Raw genomic sequence first — 9,734 nt, 5'->3', positions numbered from 1 at the left:
AGGTCAGGAGTTCGAGATCAGCCTGGCCAACATGGTGAAATCCCGTCTCTACTAAAAATACAAAAATTAGATGGGCATGGTGGTGAACGCCTGTAATCCCACCTACCTGGGAGGTTGAGGCAGGAGAATCGCCTGAACCCGGAAGGCAGAGGTTGCAGTGAGCCGAGATTGTGCCATTGCACTCCAGCCTGGGCGACAGACTCCATCTCAAAAAAAAAAAAGATACATCTGAGAAACAGTTGGCCAAAATGTGTCATTCCTATTGACTAAAGTGGGTGATCAAGTGGCTCCTCCTCCTGTAATCACCCAAGCTGGAAGCCCAGGAGTTACTGTCATTCATTTATCCAATAAATATTTATGATGTGCTAGGCACGGTGCTGAGTGCTGAGGATACAGAGAACAAGATGGACTCAGTCATTGCTCACAGGAAGCTTGAATTTCAGTAGAAGAGACAGACATAAAACAATTAAAAAGGCAAAAATAGGCTGGGCGCAGTGGCTCATGCCTGTAATCCCAGCACTTTGGGAGGCTGAGGCGGGCAGATCACAAGGTCAGGAGATCGAAACCATCCTGGCTAACATGGTGAAACGCCGTCTCTACTAAAAATACAAAAAAAAAAAAAATTAGCCAGGCTTGGTGGCGGGCGCCTGTAGTCCCAGTTACTCAGGATGCTGAAGCAAAAATATTTACAATAGTGTTAAGAACACAGGGGACCGAAGTAACAATGGTGGAGCTGGGAAATCTCTCAGGGAAAGAGACTTCTTTTTTTTTTTTTTTGAGACGGAGTCTCGCTCTGTCACCCAGGCTGGAGTGCAGTGGCACGATCTCGGCTCACTGTGACCTCTGCCTCTCATGTTCAAGTGATTCTCCTGCCTCAGCCTCCCAAGTAGCTGAATGATCTCACCCCAATCCAAGTAACTGGGAGTACAGGCACCTGCCACCGTGACCGGCTAATTTTTGTATTTTTAGTGGAGATGGGTTTCACTATCTTGGCCAGGCTGGTCTTGAACTACTGACCTCATTATTCAACCCCCCCCTCGGGCTCCCAGAGTGCTGGGATTACAGGTGTGAGCCACCGTGCCCGGCCGGAAAGAGACTTTTAAGATAAGACCCCGATGATGAAAGGGGGACAGTCACATGAGGAGTGCGAGGAGGGATGTCCCAGGCAGAATGAACAACCTATACAAAGATCCTGGGCACAAAGACATAGAGCAGTTGAGAAAAATGAAGGAAGACCCACGTGAGTGGAACCCAGGGACTGAAGGGAGGAGGAGCAGGCTCAGACCTTGCAGGGCCTTGGAGATTGCTCCTGACGCAGTGCTCAGAGCAGTCTTCATGGGGGAGTATTGTGAGCTGCATGTTCGAATTACTTGGGCTGCAGAGAGTATGTGGGAGAGGGGATGAGTGGAGGCTGCTACAGGAGGTGATGGGACCCTGGCAAATGTGAGGGCGGGGGAGATGAAGGGCAGTAGGAAGATACAATGTATATGTTTGATAGATAGCACCGTAGGACTTGGTGATGGACTGGCCGGGGTTGAAGGGGTTGGTAGTAGGAAGAGAGGCATCAAGGGTGACATGGGGCCAGGTGTGGTGGCTCACGCCTGTAATACCAGAACTTTGGGAGGCTGAGGCAGGCAGATCACTTGAGGTCAGTAGTTTGAGACCAGCCTGGCCAACATGGCGAAACCCCGTCTCTACTAAAAATAAAAAAACTAGCGGGGTGTGGTGGTGCACACCTGTAGTGCCAGCTATTTGGGAGGCTGAGGCAGGAGAAAGAACCACTTGAATCCAGGAGGCAGAGGTTGCAGTGAGCCGAGATTGCATTTGCGCTTCAGCTCGGGCAACAAGAGTGGAACTCTGTCTCAAAAAAAAAAAATACATAAATAAAAATAAAAATAATATAAAATATGGTACCAAATTCTCTGACACTCCTTCCATGGAGAGGTGGGGTAGAGGTCCTCTCCCTGGGAATCTGGTGACCTTGTGATTATTTTGACCAATAGAGTGTGCTACAAGTGACTTTCTATGTTACTTCCCTCCCAGGCTGGGTGCTGAACAGACACGCAACTTCCCCCTTGTTCTCTTGAACACCCTGTTTTCTTTTCTTTCCCTCTCTCTCTCTCTCTCTCTCTCGTTTTGTTTTTCTTGAGACAGGGCCTCGCTCTGTCACCCAGGTGCAGTGGTGGGATCATAGCTCACTGCATTCTCAACCTCTCAGGCTCAAGCGATCCTCCTGCCTCAGCCTTCGGAGTAGCTGAGACTACAGGTACTCACTACCACACCTGGCAAGTATTTTTTTTTCTTATTTTTTTTATAGAAATGGAGTCTTGTTATGTTGCCCAGGGTGGTCTCAAACTCCTAGGCTCAAGTGATCCTCCTGCCTTGGCCTTCCAAAGTGCTAGGATCACAGGTGTGAGCCACCGTGTCTCCCTCCTCTTTTCATATGCATCTTTTGGGTGTTCCCTTACAGAGCCCAGTGTCCTTACTGAGAGAGGTCCAAGCCATGTGGAGAGGTCACATGTTGATGTGTCTGTCTTCAGCCTCCCTGAGCCCAGCCTTTGGGTCCTACCAGCTCAGGCATCAGATATATGAGTAAAGCCACCTGGTGATTTCAGCCCCCCAGCTGTTCCAAGTTAACCCCAGCACCAGCCATTCTGGTCTTCGCAGCTGGGACCCCAGACATTGTGAAGCACAGACCAGTCACTGCAGCTGAGTACTGTCTGAATTACTGACCCATGGAATTTGTGAACATAATAAAATTGTTATAGTTTGACACCAAGTTTGGTGGAGAGGTTGTTATGCAGCAAAGGTACCTAGAACACATATGAGATAGAAAACCAAGTTCCAGCCGGGCACAGTGGCTCATGCCTGTGATCCCAGCACTTTGGGAGGCCGAGGCGGGTGGATCACAAGGTAAGGAGATTGAGACCATCCTGGCCAACATGGTGAAACCCCATCTCTACTAAAAATAGGTAAAGTAGCTGGGTGTGGTTGTGCACGCCTGTGGTCCCAGCTACGTGGAGGGCTGAGGCAGGAGAACCGCTTGAACCTAGGAAGTGGAGGTTGCAGTGAGCCAAGATCGCACCACTGCACTCCAGCCTGGCAACAGAGTGAGACTCTGTTTCAGAAAAAAAAAAGAAAAAAAAAAAAAGAAAACCAAGTTCCAAGACTCCATCCCATCAATACCACCTGCCTGCTTCCTCTCCATCCACCTGTGACTGCTTTGGTTCAGCCCTCATTAGCTCTCACCTCCCAGCTGGATTCCCCAAGTTCAGGTCATTTCTCTCTCCTGCTGCAGCCAGGATGGCTTCATTAGGATCTAATGACATCTCATGACATTGCTCCCCTGCTTCTCAGGCTCTTTGTTGCCCATGGAATAAGATGAATGCCTCTTATCAGCATGTATGCAGCCCTTTATGGTCTGCTCCTGGTCCACATCAAACTTATCTCCTGTCTCTCTACATTTCACTCAAACCCGGTGTCTGCCTTCCTCCCTTCCTCCCTCCCTCCCTTCCTCCCTCCCTCCCTCCTCTCTCTTTCTTTTTTTCATTTTTGAAAATATTATAATAGAGGCCAGGAGTGGTGGCTTATGCCCGTAATCCCATCACTTTGGGAGGCCAAGGTGGGCGGATCACCTGAGGTCAGGAGTTGGCGACCAGCCTGACCAACAAGGTGAAACCCCAACTCTACTAAAAATACAAAAATTAGCCTGGTGTGGTGGTGTGTGTCAGTAATCCCAGTTACTCAGGAGGCTGAGGCTGGAGAATCACTTGAACCTGGGAGGCAGAGGTTGCAGTGAGCCAAGATCACACCACTGCACTCCAGCCTGGATGACAGAGAGACTCTGTCTCAAAATTAAAATAAATAAATAAAATAAAATAAAATAAAAATATTATGAGACAGGGTCTCACTATGTTGCCCTGGCTGGTCTCAAACTCCTGGCCTCAAGCAATCCTCTCACCTCGGCCTCCCAAAATTCTGGGATTACAGGCATGAGCCACTGTACCTGGTCTTATTTATTTATTTATTTATTTAGAGACAGGGTCTCATTCTGTGGTCCAGGCTAGAGCATAGTGGCGTGATCGTGGATCCCTGCAGCCTTGAACACCTGGGCTCAAACCACCCCTGACCTCAGCCTCCCGAGTAGCTGGGCCTACATGTGCATGCCACCTTGCCCAGTTAATTATTTTATTTTATTTTTTGTAGAGACAAGGTCTCACTATGTTGCCCAGGCTGGCCTTGAATTCCTGGGCTCAAGCGATCCTCTCACCCCAGCCTTTGAGTAGCTGGGATTATAGGTGCGTGCCACCATGCCCAGCTCAACCAGGCGTTTCTGTTCCCTGGATGAGCCAGGTTCTCTTCACTTCCGGGCCTTCTTTCTGCCTGCTCCCCCTAATAACTGGATTCTGGAAATTTTTTCATTCTTTCTTTATTTTTTAGACGGAGTCTCACTCTGTCGCCCAGGCTGGATTGCAGTGGCATGACCTCATCTCACTGCAACCTCCTCCTCCTGGGTTCAAGTGATTCTCCTGCGTCAGCCTCCCAAGTAGCATAGACTGCAGGCACATGTCACCATGTCCAGTTAATTTTTTTTTTTTTTTTTTGTATTTTTAGTAGAGATAGGGTTTCACTATGTTGGCTAGGTTGGTCTCGAACTCCTGACCTCCAGTGATTCGGCAGCCTCAGTCTCCCAAAGTCCTGAGATTACAGGTGTGAGCCACTGCGCCTGGCCTGGAAATTTTTTCTTTGCCCTTCAGACCTCTTTCCATCTTTTGCACTCTGCTCCATGCCCCAGCAGGCTGAGCTTCCGTGGGGTCCCTTGCTCTCTTGTTTTGCGTGGGTTTATCTGATGGGAAGCACCAGCAGGAATTTTGAGGGCAGTGGAGTAAAGGTGGGGTATTCCACAGCTCCGTCCCTTCCAGACCCTGGGAGGCCTCATCTCCTGCTGGGCCTCTTCTGCAGCAGCCTTTCTCCAGGTTCTGACAACTATTCCATCCCTCACCCCGTCAAGGCAAAGTTCCTCACTGCTTCCAGCCCCAGAGTGCTCCCTGGGCCTTTTTGTCTTCCCTTATTTATTTATTTTTTTTCTCTTTTTTTTTTGAGACGGAGTCTAGCTCTGTCACCCAGGCTAGAGTGCAGTGGCCGGATCTCAGCTCACTGCAAGCTCGGCCTCCCGGGTTCACACCATTCTCCTGCCTCAGCCTCCCGAGTAGCTGGGACTACAGGCGCCCGCCACCTCGCCCGGCTAGTTTTTTGTATTTTTTAGTAGAGACGGGGTTTCACCGTGTCAGCCAGGATGGTGTCGATCTCCTGACCTCGTGATCCGCCCGTCTCGGCCTCCCAAAGTGCTGGGATTACAGGCTTGAGCCACCGCGCCCGGCCTGTCTTCCCTTATTTTTGTAAATTGTCCCTTGGTGAATTCTGTTTGGTTACTCTGTATGAATGTTCCATTGTTCCATGTGTTTCTGTTGAGACCTTGGCTGATACCCTCTGTCATCTTCCAGCTTCAGCCTGGCTTCCTCAACTCTGTCGAGTCTTTCCTCTCTGTTTCCAATAGGGCCCTGGACAGACTTCCTCTCCTGACCCTGTGAGTCTCTATGGCCTGTATTGTTGCCCTCGGTGTCTCCCTCTCTCCGCAGTAGAAACTTGCCTTTGTAGCTGAGTCACTAGCCTCTTGTACTAGCAGATGCTCAGTACCCAGTACTAGCAGATGATCAGTAAATTTTATTTGTTTATTTATTTATTTTGGATGGAGTTTCACTCTTGTTGCCCAGGCTGGAGTGCAATGGCATGATCTCAGATCGCTGCAACCTCCACTTCCCAGGTTCAAGTGATTCTCCTGCTTCAGCCTCCCAAATAGCTAGGATTACAGGTGCCCACCACCATGCCCAGTTAAATTTTTGTATTTTTAGTAGGGACAGCATTTCACCATGTTGGCCAGGCTGGTCTCAAACTCCTGACCTCAGGTGATCCACCTGCCTCAGCCTCCCAAAGTCCTGGGATTACAGGCGTGAGCCACTGCGCCCGGCCTCAGTAAATGTTTGTTGGATGATTGACGGTTGAACTCAGAAAAAGGGTGCCAGGGAGGGCCATGACAGCCACAGACCTGCGAGTCTTCCTTTTGTGCTGGGCACGAAGGAGAATAGGACATCGTTTCTCTATGAGACATCACAGCAAAGAACCTACCAGGGAACCACAAATTGATCAGGGACACGTAATTTAAAAAATTTTGAGACAGAGTCTCGCTCTGTCACCCAGGCTGGAGTGCAGTGGTGCGATCTCGGCTTACTGCAAGCTCCACCTCCTGGGTTCATGCCATTCTCCTGCCTCAGCCTCCCGAGTAGCTGGGACTACAGGCACCCACCACCATGCCCAGCTAATTTTTATTTATTTTTTATTTTTTTTAGCAGAGATGGGGTTTCACCGTGTTAGCCAGGATGGTCGTGATCTCCTGACCTCGTGATCCGCCCGTCTCGGCCTCCCGAAGTGCTGGGATTACAGGCGTGAGCCACTGCGCCCAGCCGAGAATATTTTTTCTTCACACATCCAGACTTATTTCTTAAAGTGTTTACTGTAAAAGTTTTCGCACACACACAAAAGTAGAGAGAATAGTGGAACAAATTGTTTTTCTTTGCTGCAGAAGATTTAAAAGCAAATACCCAATCACTACAGACATCAATATGCATCACTGGAAAACAACTGACAGCATTTTAAAAACATGATTATTGGTGGAACTAGGCAGGATGTTAACTTAGAGGATGTAAACAAAGGGCAGGGATGAATGAGTATTTTTCCACTTAGGTATGTTAGTGGTCAAGTTCCTCTGGACAATGTTATGTTTTTTTCCATGCCATGGTGGGGTGAACGCACAGGGACCTTGTAAGATTTCCTGGCATTAAGATGATCTAAGGGCCTGGCACGGTGGCTCATGCCTATAATCCCAGCACTTTGGGAGGCTGAAGGGGGTGGATCACAAGGTCAGGAGATTGAGACCATCCTGGCTAACATGGTGAAACTCCATCTCTACTAAAAATACAAAAAAATTAGCTGGGCATGGTGGCATGTGCCTGTAGTCCCAGCCACTTGGGAGGCCAAGGCAGAATAATTGCTTGAACCCGGGAGGTGGAGGTTGCAGTTAGCTGAGATTGCATCATTGCACTCCAGCCTGGGTGACAGAGCGAGACTCCGTCTCAAAAACAAACAAACAAACAAAAGATGATCTAAGGAGGAGAATGCCCACTTGAGTGGGAGAAAACCCCTGAGGCTAGGTGAGGGTGGACTCAATTAAATCCAGTAATATTTCCATGTCACTTGGAGTTCCTGGTTGCAAACCACAGAAATGGCTCTGAATGCTAGGCGCGGTGGCTCACGCCTGTAATCCCAGCACTTTGGGAGGCCGAGGCGGGTGGATCATGAGCTCAGGAGATTGAGACCATCCTGGCTAACACGGTGAAACCCCGTCTCTACTAAAAATGCAAAACCAAATGGGCGAGGTGGCAGGCGCCTGTAGTCCCAACTACCTCGGGAGGCTGGAGCGCAGGAGAATGGCGGAACCTGGGAGGCTGGAGCTTGTAGTGAGCCGAGATAGCGCCACTGCACTCCAGCCTGGGGCCACTGAGCCGGTGACTACCAAAAAAAAGAAATGGCTCTGAGTGATGGGCAGCAAATTAAAGGTCAAAATTTCACCTGGAGGAAGTCATTAGCAAGAGTTCTGCACTTTTCTTCTCCTTCTCCTCCTCCTCCTTCTTCATACCTTCACTTGCCTCTTATTATTTTTTCTTTCTTTTTTTTGAGACAGAGTCTCACTTGTCGCCCAGGCTGGAGTGTGTGGCTGGCTCAGCTCACTGCAAACCTGGGCCTCCTGGGCCATACCCATTCTCCTGCCTCAGCCTGAGTGCCTGACTATACCAGCCACCAAGTTAATTTTTGTATTTTTAGTAGAGACGGGTTTCAATTGCAGCTTAGGATGGTCTCTGATCTCCCACCCTCGTGATCCGTTCGCCTTGGCCTCCCACAGTGCTGGGATTACAGGCTTGAGCCACCGCTACCGCCCATTTTTCTTCTTTGGGGCTGAGCACAGTGGCTCCTGCCTGTAATTCCAATACTTTGGGAGGCCCAGGCGGGAGGATCACTTGAGCTCAGGAGTTTGAGACCAGCCTGGGCCACATGGCAAAACCACATCTCTATAAAAAATACAAAATTAGGGGGGGCGTCATGGTGTGCACCTGTAGTGCCAGCTACTTGGAAGGCTGAGGTGGGAGGATTGCTTGAGCCTGGGAGGTAGAGGGTGCAGTGAGCTGTGATCGTGCCACTGCACACAGCCTGGGTGACAGAGGGAGACCCTATCTCAAAAAAATGAAAGAAAGAAAGAGAGAGAGAGAGAGAGAGAGAGAGAGAGAGAGACAGACAGAAAGAAAGAAAGAAAGAAAGAAAGAAAGAAAGAAAGAAAGAAAGAAAGAAAGAAAGAAAGAAAGAAAGAAAGAAACTGTCAGCATATTGCCAGTTTTTGAAAGTCATTGTGCTAGCTATGTAGTGTTATCATATTGTGGTTTCAATTTGCTTTTCCCTAATGATTATGATTGAGAGTTTTTAAGGTTACTCTGGCCTGGAATGTGGTTGAGTGATTTGTAGAATAGACTGGATTTTTTTAAATGCCAAATAAAGGAACTATTCATTCATTATCTTGAAATGATTAGAAAAACCATGAAACCTGCCAAGGATTTTGCCCAGGGCGGGGAAAACTCACCTCTGGAGAAAGGCTAGAGTTACCCTATGATTGGAGTTTGTTTGTTCAGGGAAATGGCGACACCCTTCGCACTCCTCTCTCCCTCCACACCCTCTCCACCCTGCCACACTTTTGCTCCCAGATGGTGTACCCCTCATTTTTCACCTGTAGAATTCCTCTTTAAGTGAATGTCACATCCTTTTGAAGCATCTAAGATACAGGCATGGTGGCTTACATCTGTAATCCCAGCACTTTGGGAGGCTGAGGTGGGAGGATCCCTTGAGACCAGGAGTTCAGGATTAGCTTGAGCAATGTAGCAATATCCTGTCTATACAAAAAATGAAAAAAAATTAGCTGGGCATGGTGGTGTGCACTCATAGTCCTAACTACTCAGCAGGCTAAGGCAGGAGGATTGCCTGAGCCCCAGCATTTGAGGCTGCAATGAGCTATGTTTGCACCACTGCACTCCAGCCCGGGCAACAGAGTGAAACCTCATCTCTAAAATGAATGCATGAATTAATGAATAAATAAATAATAGGGCTGGGCGTGGTGGCTCATACCTGTAATCCCAGCATTTTGGGAGGCCGAGGCAGGCGGATCATTTGAGGTCAGGAGTTCAAGACTAGCCTGGACAACATGGTGAAAACCTGTCTCTACTAAAAATACAAAAAAATTAGCTGGGGGTGGTGGCGGGCACCTGTAGTCCCAGCTACTCAGGAGGCTGAGGCAAGAGAATTGCTTGAACCCAAGAGGTGTAGGCTGCAGTGAGCTGAGATTGTGACACTGCACTCCAGCCTGGGTGGGCGACAGAGCGAAACTCCATCTCAAAAAATAATAAATAAATAAATAAAAATAAAAAAGCATCCAAGATTTCCAGAAGCTTCCAGACATAGCTTGCAAAATTATGTTGTGGAAAAAGTGCAGCCTCATTTGGATGAGCTCCTTACTACCTGTGTGACTTTGGGCAAGTAACTGCTTTAAGCCTCACTTTCCCCAAGTGTAAAATGGG

Source organism: Papio anubis, chromosome 17 (genome assembly GCF_008728515.1).
Source record: "Papio anubis isolate 15944 chromosome 17, Panubis1.0, whole genome shotgun sequence".
Taxonomy (NCBI): Eukaryota; Metazoa; Chordata; class Mammalia; order Primates; family Cercopithecidae; genus Papio; species Papio anubis.
The sequence above is the reverse complement of the archived record's forward strand: the minus strand, read 5'-3'. Positions refer to the sequence as shown.